This window comes from Vitis vinifera, chromosome 10 (genome assembly GCF_030704535.1).
Source record: "Vitis vinifera cultivar Pinot Noir 40024 chromosome 10, ASM3070453v1".
Lineage (NCBI taxonomy): Eukaryota > Viridiplantae > Streptophyta > Magnoliopsida > Vitales > Vitaceae > Vitis > Vitis vinifera.
In genome coordinates this window covers 9,494,465-9,507,284 of record NC_081814.1, presented here as the reverse complement: position 1 = coordinate 9,507,284, position 12,820 = coordinate 9,494,465, and the positions used below count along the sequence as shown (strand labels likewise).

Sequence of the window (12,820 nt, the reverse complement as noted above, 5' to 3'; positions counted from 1 at the left end):
ATATATGTGAAAATACGCCAACAGATAGATCTGTAGGATGGATGGATCTATAATTTAGGAATCATATATTTCATGTTCCATTGATTCTACCCAAATTACTTTATCCATGTACCTTTAGTATGAGAGGTTGAATAAGTCTTGGCTGTGTTCTTTGTGAATCATTCTAATCATCACAATGATTTTCGACATCTTAGTTGAGTGATTATGACAAAAAAAAACTGCCTACACTACAAAAGTAGGTTGCCTAGAGGGTTTATAACCTGATTGACCCTGCGGAGCACTTGGGAAGATAGCATAGCCAAGATGATGCAAATAAAAAAAATTAACGTGCGGCTATATAAAATTATGTAGTCTTAACTGATGAAACTGAAATATCCTAGCTAATAACCTCATTAGTACCTCTGCTTAAGTGTTGTAAGGTGTTTTTTCTTTTATTCTTCACTTCTCTAGATTAAGTGCATGCAGCTCAAAATTACTCAAATTGCTACAGTCCTAATTATGTGGCATTAGACACATAGACTTTCAGCTTGGTGACCCTCAATGTCGGGGCCATTTCAATTCCATGAATGAGTGCTTCATATTTGGCCTCATTGTTAGGCTTCAAATCCTAGAGTAATACCTTTCTCAATTATGACAAATATCGTCCATGTATATTTCTTCACGTACGGTCACCTTTCAAATTAGATGTTTCGTCTACACAGCACCCTCATGAACTGGTCTTCCTCTTTTTGTTTCGTATCTTGCTTGTGCTCTTCCCATCTCTCCCCCCTTCTCCCACCTTGCACGCCTGCCCGGTGAATTATGCTACAAAGTCAGGTAGTACCTGCCCCTTTAAGGGTAGTTCGTGATCTGCAAATGATATCAAATTCATTGAGTTCGATTGACCAGCATATAGCATTCAACCTAACAAATCTAGCCTATTGCTGAGTACCCATTTCATTGAAGAGGTAGTGATTATTGTTGATGTGGGGATGTCCCAGAGGCACTGTAGCTCCCTGAAGTATTCGCCCCCTCAACTGAGAACGATGCATCCTTCTATTTTCCTACAAAAAATGTTTGGACAGGTGGTTCCGACACACCCTTCGAAGCTTTTGTCAGTTTGGCAATCCAACATCGTGGTATTCTAAGGGCTTTCTAAGGAATACTTTCCTCTCCCTTTGACTGGGTCGTCGAGGGCCTTTTATAGTGTCTAGAGCCCCGTCACTTTGAAGGTGGGAAGGCTCTTTGACTTTCGCAATCATGATGGTGCTCAGAAGGTGGCTGAGCCATCATTATACTGCAGGCAACTGACAGAGATTGTTGGAGGAATGATTTGTCGTCCCACTTGTCTTTTCACTCTACAGGCGGTGCAGGGCAGGTCGTAGTAGGTCGCCTGAAAAGACCTGGGAATGTCCTGTCGAGTATGCTTTTAGCGAAATGAGTAATGATTGCCCTTGAAATATGGTCAGGGATCCTGTTTGGGACAACAACTACTAGGTCCGGATTGGACGTCCAGACAAAGGGTGGGACGTGTCACGTGTCCATCAAAGGAGTGCCTTGTGAGGCCAGGGTGGTCTGCCACGTGTACGCTTAAGGGTGGTCCCTACAATTTCTGAGAACCACACACAAAGGAAGATGGTTAACAATTATAGGGAATCTAGAGAAAATCTTTTTGACATGCCAATGGATTCAACCAATTCTCATAAATTTGTTTGTCAAAATTGCTTCTACTCTTTCATATCCAAATGTTGGCCCTAAGGAGAAAAATTCCCAAGTAGATGTCTCTGTAAGATCTGAAAAAAAAACTTGGATTTATCGGATAATATATGGTTAATTGTATCATAAATTCATCTCTTTACACAACCAACATGTGCTCCACCACCTTCAAGACCCCGTCCTCTAAGACCAACTTTGGTTTCAAAGCCAGAAACAGGTTCTGTTAGTTCTACAAATCATAGAAAAAAGGCTAGCGAGTTTTGTTCCTTCCATTATTCCTCTCAGCATTTCCAGAGTTGCAAGTCAGTCCCCGCTGTAGTGAGAAGCTCAGACATGTCTCAAATTGATGAGTTTGAGCGTTTTATCATGGATAGGACTCAAAATAATACTGAACATGAGGATGTTCTTTCTTGTGGAGAAATGGAGACAAACTCAGCTGTTGCTGTTATGAAGGAGGCTATGGGTAGAGCTGAGGCTAAATTCAGACATGCAGAAAATAGCAAGGAAGAGTGAAATAAAAACGCTGCTAGAGGTAGAGAAGGTGTGAGACTGGAGAAAGATGAGAAATCTATGGAAGATGCTCAGGAGAGAATACTCAGAGAAAAACAGGACAGATTAGGACATGAGCAACAACACAGGGAAAAGGAAGAGCAAGAGAGGTTGGATAAGTCTTGGTTGTGTTCTTTGTGAACCATTCTAATCATAATGATTTTCGACATCCTAGTTGGGTGACTATGACGAAAAAGCTGCCTACACTACAAAAGTAGGTTGCCTAGAAAGTTTTTAACCTGATTGTTGGTGCGGAGTTTGGAAGATAGCATAGCCAAGACAATGCAAATAAATAAAAAAAAATTAGCGTGCGACTGCGTAAAATTATGTACTATAACTGATGAAACTGAAATATCCTAGTTAATAAACCTCATTAATTACCTTCACTTCTCTGGATTAATCCTAATTTTGTGGCATTGGATGCATAGACTTGGAGCTTTGTGGCCCTCAATGTCAGGGCCATTTTAATTCCATGAATGGGTGCTTCATATTTGGCCTCATCGTTCGAGGCTTCAAATCCTAGAGTAACACCTTTCTCAATTATGACAAATATGGTCCATGTATATTCCTGCACGTACGGGCACCTTTCAAATTAGATGCTTCGTCTACACATAGCACCCTCATGAACTGTTCTTCCTCTTTTTGTTTCGTATCTTGCTTGTGCTCTTCCCATCCCTCCCACTTCTCCCACCCCGCACACCCACCCGGTGAATTATGCTACAAAGTCAGGTAGTACCTGCATGCCCCTTTAAGGGTGGTTCGTGATCTGCAAATGATATCAAATTCATTTAGTTCGATCGACCAGCATATAGCATTCAACCCAACAAATCTAGCTTTTGAGTACGCATTTCATTGAAGAGGTAGTGAGTGCGGTAGTGGGCCTGAAAATAAGGTCGAAGCTTTCACTTAACAATCAAGAGTGCTAAAACAAAGGTAATGAGAGCGGTATATCGCACTTTATCTGCCACCATACCTTTGCTAATATGATAAGACATACTTTTCCACTCTATCCTCTATTCCAAAAAGAATAGTACTAATTTATTAAGAAAACAATTAGATAAATAGAGTACCTTTTCCGAATAAGGTGTAGAGGGAATTGGCAACCTTGATAGGTGCTCTTTTAGTTGTTTAATTCTTGATCACTTTATATTCCTCTTTTTCTTCAGAAGTACAAAGATACAAAATTGCTTCACGATGATACGCTGGTCCAGATACAAATTTAGACAATGTAGCAATTTTCCTTGTGAATTCCTATACTCCCCTTTGATTGGCTAGTGGTTTCACATGAAAAAATGCCTTAATTTGTTAAAGGTATAGTTTGATTCCTCTTCTAGCTACTAAATAGATCGAAGCCCCAAAATTTAGCCGCTTGGTGCACTTGATTGGGTTGAGCTGAGCTTGATGTCTAGAATACCTCCTCCAATTAAGTCTTTGACTTGTGATTCTACTTCTTTGCCTTTTTACCAATAGATTGTCCACGTACACTATGACTTGTCTCCCGATCTACCACTCAAATATCTTGGTCATTAGAATTTGGAAAGTTGCTCCAACATATGCATGTTTCTTACTAAATGACATGACTTGGTAGTAATACAGAAAAAGAAGATAATAGAGAAAACATAACTTTTTTTAATGGTGATTGATGAATATTTAAATAAAGAACAAGTCTATTTTCTACTCTAATTCAAACTCTATTTTGTATTCTAAATTTTATGCAAGTCTATATCCTACTCTAATTCAAGCTCTATCTTGTATTCTAATTCAAGCACATGTCTATCTTTTGCTCTAATTTAAACTAATAATAAATAAATATTAATATTTAGATTAAAAATAAATATTATTTTTTACTAACATGCCCTTACTAGATGGAGTTTTGATCGAAGATTCCAGTCTTGGTCTTAAAAGAAAGAAAGCAACTATGATGTAGTAGTTTTGTTACAGCATCTGGTGGTTGATTTTCTAACAACACACAAGCAACACAAAGAACACCATTTTAAATATGATAATGAATGAAATGAAAATCAATGGCCAGATGCCTCATATGAGAGTGAAACACAAGGCTAGAACATAGTTGCATTGTACAAACATTGTGGCAAAAAATCATAGGTGTGTGAGGAATCCAAACATGTAGTTTAATTAATGGAGAGCATACTTAATTAAGTTGGGGAGCAGTAGCGACAAAAAATAGATATTCGACTTCTATGAAAAAATGGGCAACTATGCATTGTTTCTTGAGGCTCCAAGAGATTAGATTGTGTCCAAGATACATGATGTAAGCATTAGTGGATAAGAAATCATCTTTATTGCTTACCCAATCAACATTGGAGAAAGCATGTAGAGCACATGGAGAGTCCTAGTAAAGTAACATGCCATGATCAGAAGTACCACATAGATAGCACAATAGGTGCTTGGCATGAGTCCAATGTTCGATAGTGGGTTGATGCATGCATTGAGATAGTTCGTTTACCGTAAATGCTATGTTAAGTCGTGTAAGACACAAGTACTACAAACTTCTAACAACAACATGATATTCAGTTGGATCAGAAAGAGTGGAGTCAATGTGAAGGGAGAGTGACAGACTTCTAAGAAGTTGTGTGGAGACAAGTTTTGTGTTAGTCATCTTAATGCAGACAAGAAAATCCATAATGTATGGTCATTGAGATAAAAGTAGCCCATTTTGGTTTAAAATTACTTCAACACCCAAGAAGTAAGCAAGAGAGGCAAAGTCCTTGAGTAAAAGCCATTAGGCAAGAAGGTTCACAAAGCGTTAGCCTATGGAAGCATCCTCACTTGTGATAATAATGTCATCAACATACACGGAGATATATAGTTTTATCAAATAGGGTTGAGGACAAATAATGGGCTCCTGGAATTAATAAATAGGGTTAGCCTATTTCATTGTGATTTCTAATTAAGCATAAATTTTATAAATCCATCCCATTTCATAGCATTTTCTTCCAGTAATTTAGAATATAAAATATACTTGACAATTCTCATTATTTTGTAAGAAAACCTCTTCTCGTGGAATTAATAAATATAAATATCAAATGCAATGTTGTTTTATCAAAATGAATCATATCAATTAAGAATTTAAGATAATTAAAGATGCTTTCTCCTATTCATTTCAGTCGGCACTCCCTCGCAAAAGTGGAAGGTAGCATTCGATTTTGTGTCATACCCTTTTAACACTTACTTTACTAGTATTCATTTCACTCTTCTTCCCAAAGCGCCACTCATACGCATTTTGCACTTGTCAATGGCGGTTTGTTAGGATTCTGAATTGGTTGATTTCACAAGTATTTGCAATATTTTTCTTATATATATATATATATATATATATAGACATACAGGGTTCAAACTTAAGATTGTTGAAAATAAACGGCATCGTATTTTATGAGAGAAAAAAAAGTATATGTGGAAAAGCACCTCTGTGCTCAATTTTCCTTAACATTATATCCCAATGGGTCCTACTCCTACATGGTGAAACCATTAGATTTGAAACATTTATACTTATACAATTATTAGCTAAAAAGGCATATAAGGTGGCTATGGCTTGAAAAAGGATTTTTATGCTTCCGTCCTAAAATGCATATTTCACAATAGATATTCTTAGCAATAAGTAATTTTAGACTTTCAAAATTTAAATGCTCAAAACATAAGTATCATAACTCATTCTTATTGTCAATTATAAAACTAAAGTAAGATAATTTTCATAATTAATAATTAATAGAATTAAACAATCTCGTGTCATTTTTACCTTACATTAATAGTATAGACACCTTTATAAATTTGCATATCATACCCTTTGTCTCAAAATTGGCTTACACTCAATTGATTTTGGTAAAGACTTGGAACATATGATACATTAGAGATAAAACTTTGTTATCCATCCTTCAATTTGATCGAAATCTTGCCGTTATCCTTTACTAATACTCTTATTTCATTCTCAAACTTTATATATGAATTAAAGGTCTTAATTCTACGTCCAAGTTTATTTTCTTTTACATAGCATACAAATACCTTCGAGGTATGATCTCAATTGCTTTCTGCTTCACTGTCAATCTTCAGGACGTCAAGGTATGATCTTCCATGGAGTTCGCGTGAAAATAGTCCCTTTATGTAATCTGCAACACTCACATTTTTGAAGAGAGCCGGAGAATGTGGAGTGACAAGGCTAGGCGCCGGACCAATATCCCCTTCGAGTTTTGGGCTGTAAAATGTGGCGATCGAGAGCCTCTCCTTGACGGAGTTGACAACCGCACGATGCTCGATGGTCACAATCTATCAAACCATGGGGGGAAACAAATCAGAGACTTTTTGGAGAAGTTTCCAAACTTGTTTGGAAACGTTTTCGAAAACAAAATGAAATTATGTTTAGTACTCATATATGAGAAACAGTTTTCGTGACCTATTCTTTATAATATAAGTGTTTTCGAAACAAATTCTGAAAAAATTGTTCCATGGCACAAGGGTTTAGAGTTTAGAATTTAGGGTACTTGTCGTTATTGGGATCAAAATGGGCCTAGACCCATGTCAGGCTATAGCCTAGGATTGGTTCTTCAATTGAGCTGGAACTTGGTGAAGCTATTACAGAATCCGCAGCCTGGCCAATCAAAATATACTAATGGTTAAAGAATGAGAAGCTGTTGTTACCTCCAAAATGTCTCCGATGTTGACAACAAAAGCATCAGGAAGGGCCTTAATAGGAATCCAGATCCCATTCTTCCTTACCTGGAGGCCTTGCATTTCATTGACTTGTAGAAGTAGGGTGAAACCCACCGAATCCGAATGAGGGGTTAGGCCAATGACTTGGTCAGGTTGTGGACATGGGGGATAATAATTCATCCTCATGGACTGAAGCCCTTCTTCAAAAAGTGCTTTCATAGCCTTAGCTTCCATTTTTAGAGCTTTTGCCATGAAGCCAAGTATTGCCATGGCAAGATTTCTCAGTTCAACTGCGTAAACTTCCAAGGTATCCCTACATGAAAAGGAAAGATGCTTAAACGTACATATGAAGGTCAATGGAGTTTTTATCTTTTAACATAATTTATTCTTGTTCGGATAAGTAGGCACATCCATGTTTTTCTCCAAACGTGATATAGAAAGTAAATTTTTATTTAATTAAAAATTTAAATATATCAAAATTATCATTCCCTTTATAAAACCATTTTTAAAACATAATTGGTACAAAGATGGTAATATAAAAGTCAAATATGTTCTCGAACAAGCCTTTAACAAAGCTATACATTGAACTAATTGAGTTATATATGCCCAAGCGGTGTAATCTATTGAAGATGCTTCCAAAATTTTATTACTAGAAATATATTTGAGAGAGAGAGAGAGAGAGAGAGAGAGAGAGATCCTTCTCCAGTACCTGAATGGGAGAGGTAACTTAGGGAATAAGTGTGGTTTCCTCAAATGGGGTGGAAGAGTGACCATGAAGAAGAGGTCTGCCCAGTCAAGTTTCTGCTCCTCAGATATAGACAACAAATGCCTGTCCAAATCCCTCTATTTGTCCCGGTTGTTGCCAGAACTTTCTCTTCTCTTCCATTGGGAGATTGAAGAATTCTTGTATTTCTGCCTTTACTTTCTCCATCAAACTACTGCTGACTCTATGATTTTTCAACTGCAATTTATATGATTCGTCACCTATAGTATTACTATTAATTCTTTTTTAATGGAAAGAAGTTAATGGTTATTATTATTTGAAGACGACAGACAAGGAAGAGATATATGCGGATATAATCCAGGTGATATCTTGTTATTTAAAAATGTTTCTTTTAAATCAACTTATTTATTTGTTCTTTAATTTCCCTCTTGACATGGTCCAAGACCCTATTTGTCTTCAAATATTTTTTTTTGATTTATTTGATTTGAAATCTTTCTTGTGATAATCAAAGGGAGAAACAGGTCATCTGGGCTTATCTAAAATCACCCATAATCTTGAGAATTCAATTATTGGGTGAATGCTAAATCGAAAAACAAAACAAAACAAATCTTTGCAGGGTGTTTCATGAATTTTTTTGGATCTTGAAACTTCGGTTTTCTTGGTATGAGTTTTGATTTGAAGAGTCCAGTTTGCTAATAATCCTTTATGCAAGTAAGTACTATGCATCCGTACCTGGAAGAAACCCCATTCCTTGCAGGCATGGTGCAACTTCTCCAGTTCTGACTCCATGCCATCTCCGGAAAGCAAAGCAGTGGAAGTCGATGATGGGGATATGAGGTAAAGGAGTTTGAGAAGTACTCTGGGATGAGAATGGAGGGTCTTGTTCAGGACGCAGGTATCGTGGTGGGACAGTGGTGAGTGAGTCCTTTGCCAGCTCCTGAACAGAAGGGACCAACAGAGAGCTACCAAGGCTTGCTGCTTCCCCTGGTTCCTCCATGTATAGCTGAGAGTGAGACCTGTGAAGAGAGAACCTTAGACTGATAGGTCTGGCCTCAAATGTTTTTCACCTTCCGCTTGAAGCTCAGATCCACGAGGACCATGACCTTGGTGTGATAAATATGTATATGGAAATCCGGGGCTATGACACGGATTTGGCGGAAGACTGACAACGCATCTGCGGTGGACACATAATTGAATATTGAAGCGGATGATAAAAAAAGGGAGCAAATTGAAACACTAGTTGTGGTTAGCTTGTAAATGGGGAAGGGATTTGGAGGACAGGCAGGGCAGGTGATGACTATGACAGGCCACCAATCTCGTCCCCATTATTTAAATCGTAAAAGACAATTAGATGAACGTGCCCACTGCCCTTGCCCCATTATTTATTTATTTATTTTAATTTTTGAAAGAATATTAAAAATAAATATATTTCATAAATAAATATCACAATCATTTTTATGAAAAATAATTTTTTTGGATCCGTTAGAAACGAGGAATGTGAAAATTTAAATTAAAACATATTTTTATAATTATTTATGTGAAAACCACCGTGGACTCGCATTTTTTACATGTGTTCCACTCGCATGGCAACTTATTTTTCATTTATTTGTAAAAAATTGATTTTTAGAAAAAGACATGGAGTCGTCACTTATTTTAATTTTCTTTTAAAGATAAAACAAAATAAGAAAGAAAATTCTATGTGACTCTTTATTTGAAAAAGACATGTTTATAAAAACATAATCTAAATTCGAGAGTCAAGTTACCTATTGGGAAGGTAAGATGATGAACCGTAATACCCATCTAAACCCGTATACGTATAACCTTTACTAAACGAATTAAGAAAATTGTAACAATTAATTACCTAGAAAAATAATCATACAAATGAGTATGTACAAGTCATGGTGAAAATCAATATACACAAAAATAATGATGAAATCTAATTATAAAAATACACAGAATAAAAAACAAGAGAATTATGAAAAATGATTTATTGAACTAAATAAAAAATATATTAAAAAAAAGTTTTCAAGAAATCTTAAAGGATTTTATTAAAAATGATTTTGAATTAATGATTTCAGTTTATTTATTTACAAAAAATAGTCAATTTATTTTCTCAATTTCATTTGTATTTAATTTTCAAAAAAGTTATTGACACTTATTGTATCAAAAGAATTTATTACAAAATTTTAATTTGGACACAAAAATTATTTTTATTTGCTTTTACTAGAAAAAAAAAGATTTTTTACAATTTTATTTACAAAAGTATTTCAATTTGTTTTCATTTAAGAAAAAGTGACTTATACAAATTATTAAAAAAATATAACTTTATTTGCAAAAGAATATTTAATTAAAAATTAGTTTTTGGGGCAACTTTATTTACAAAACAATTTTTGGACAATTTTTATTAAACAAAGAAATTTTTGGACAATTATTATTAAATACAATTTTTCAAATTTTATTAAAAATAATTTTTTTTTGGATTTTTTTAAAAGCATTTTTTCTGAATTTTTATTAATAAAAAACTTTCTTTTATTAAGAAGAATATTTTAAAATTATTATTTTATTAAAATATATTTACTGAATTATCCCTCTTATTTAAACAAAATTTCTGATTTGTTCGATATTTAATTCTATACACACTTAATAAATATATATAAATAAATATTTATAAAAACCAATAAAATTAAAACTAAATAAAAGTAGGTAATAAAACTTGTACCCAAATAAGTTTACAACAAGTTTAATGTCTTCCTACAGCTTTTTGATTTTTACTTTCTTCCATGAAATTCCGTGTTCCACGTGTCATAAATCCTTACTCAGCCAATAGAATTGTAGAATAAGCTCATGCAAAAACAAAAAATGTCTAACTGTAAATATACAAAAATATACAAAATCTCAAAATAAATATTCAGACTCAAATTCAAACTTCAAATCAATCAAAATTGGCCCAAATTAGCAAATATAACCCAACAAAAATATCTCACATGTCATAGACCTCTTAATATAAAATTTTCAAATTAATAGTCAAAATACAAGCTCAATTAATCAAACCCAAAACATGATAAATCAAAATAAATCTTATTAGGCTAAATTTAATTAATATCTCATAATCCAAGTCTAATTCAATATGCAAACCTAAATTCACAACAAAAATTAACCCAATTTAATGTGCAAACTCACATCCAAAACATACCACAATATTATATCATATCTAAATTAAATAAATCAAATGAATACAACCATATAAATTATCAACTAATCTAACTCAAATTAACAAATTTCAAATTAATTCACCAACAATAATTTAGCCCAAATTTCATATTAATTCTCCAATAACAAATTAACCCAAATTCCATATTAATTAACAAAACTCAAATATCATATTAATTTAATAATTCAAATATTACAAATAACAATTGCTATTAAAATTAAATCAAGAAAAATAAATAATAATAATAATAATAATAATAATAATAATAATAATAATAATGGGAAACAGGAGTGATGAGACAGTGAGGGAATGAGAGAAAAGAAGAAAGGGTTGCTGACCAGCAGTGGCTCGTTGGTGACAACTGGCCGATGATCTTATCGATGACAATGAGAGTTGATGGATTTTTTGAAAAATAATAATAATAATAAAATAATGTGAAAAAAAAAAAGGAGAATGAGAGGAAGAAGATGAGATAAAAGGGAATAAGGAAAGGAAGTCAGGTTCAGATCTCTCTGGAAGTTGGGTATGATGGAGGAAGAGAAATGAAAAAAGATTGGAAAAAAAATGGGTGGGAGAAGAAGAAAAAAGTAAAAATAAATAAAAAATGGGGGAAGAAGTGATAAGGGTAGGAGGGCGTGTGGCCGTTGGGAATAGGTGTTGGGGCGGAGAAAAAAGATGGAAGAAAAAAATGGGGGCAGGGCCACCAGAGAAAGGGAGGCAGAAAAAAAAAATTTACTCGGCCATCTTCAATGGAAAGCAAAAAAATGAAAAAGAAAAAGGAAAGTGAGAGGAGAGAATTTGGAAGAGATGAGAGAAGGGTCAGACGTCCACAAGCCAATAACTTTTCGTAAAATTTGCCTCAAAACAAAAAGATTTTCATACATAGGATGAAAGTTTAGTGGACAAAATTTTAAAGTTTCCAAAAATGACTTTTTAAAAATTAGAAAGAACTAAAACAAATCAGGATACAAAAAAAAATTCTCTTCAAACCTTCAAGTGCTTGGAGGAAGTGATTAAGTGCTTCTAGCAATTGAACAACTCTTAATAGTGCATGAGCGCAACTCTTGAGTTATTTGAAGAAGCGCTTGAACGCCCTACAGCTTGAGCACCCTTAGCACTCGGGCTCCAATTGTTTAAGTGCTTAAAAGTTTGATTAGTTTTTAATTTTAAATAATTAAAAGCATTTCTGCTCAATTAGAAATCCTAAATTCCACTTTATGCAACATTTTAATCAAATTAGTCTTTTTTTCGAAAACCTTTCTATATTTATCTATACAATTTTGATCCATTGATCATACAACCTTTGAGACTTCAAAGGAAAGTAAGATACAATAAACAAAATAAGTTCCAATGAAGCAAAATTTTAAACTTAAACTACTCAATATAATGTACTAACAAAAATACTCACAAGAACTTGACTCAGTTTACATAATTTTTTTTTAACTCATTAAAAATTTATTTATCTTTATCATAAACTTATCATATCAAGAAATGAAATAACTTTTTTCATGACCTAAACTTTCATTTATGCATTATTTTTCCCTCACAATATATATATATATATATATATAAAGTGTAAGAATTGCTTTTTATATAAAGTTAAAGTATAAGAATTTTTAAAGATTTATAATAAAAAGGTAATAGTTTTAAAAATTGTTCCAAAAAATTGAGGTTATTATTTCAATATTTAAAAACTTTGAAAGTGATTTTTAAATATATATATAAGGTAATTTTTTTTCTTTTTACACAAGATGTTCTACTTTTTATAAATAATTTATTAAAATTTTTTATTTTTAAAAAATAAAAAAATAAAAAAAACATTTAAATAGATAATAAATGATTTTTTACCAAAAATAATAAAGAAGTAAATATCAACTACTTCTATTAGATTTCATCCAATTATATGTTGTAGATATAAAATTCACCAAGATGACATACAATTTTTTTTTTGTCTTTGTAGTTAAGGTCAAATTAAA

At 33.5% G+C, this 12,820-nt stretch overlaps 1 pseudogene; it reads right to left on the bottom strand.

The window, feature by feature from the left end:
• Positions 1 to 6,052: 6,052 nt before the first annotated feature.
• Positions 6,053 to 8,879, bottom strand: LOC100262345 (protein SRG1-like; annotated as a pseudogene).
• Between the last annotated feature and the right edge of the window lie 3,941 nt (positions 8,880 to 12,820).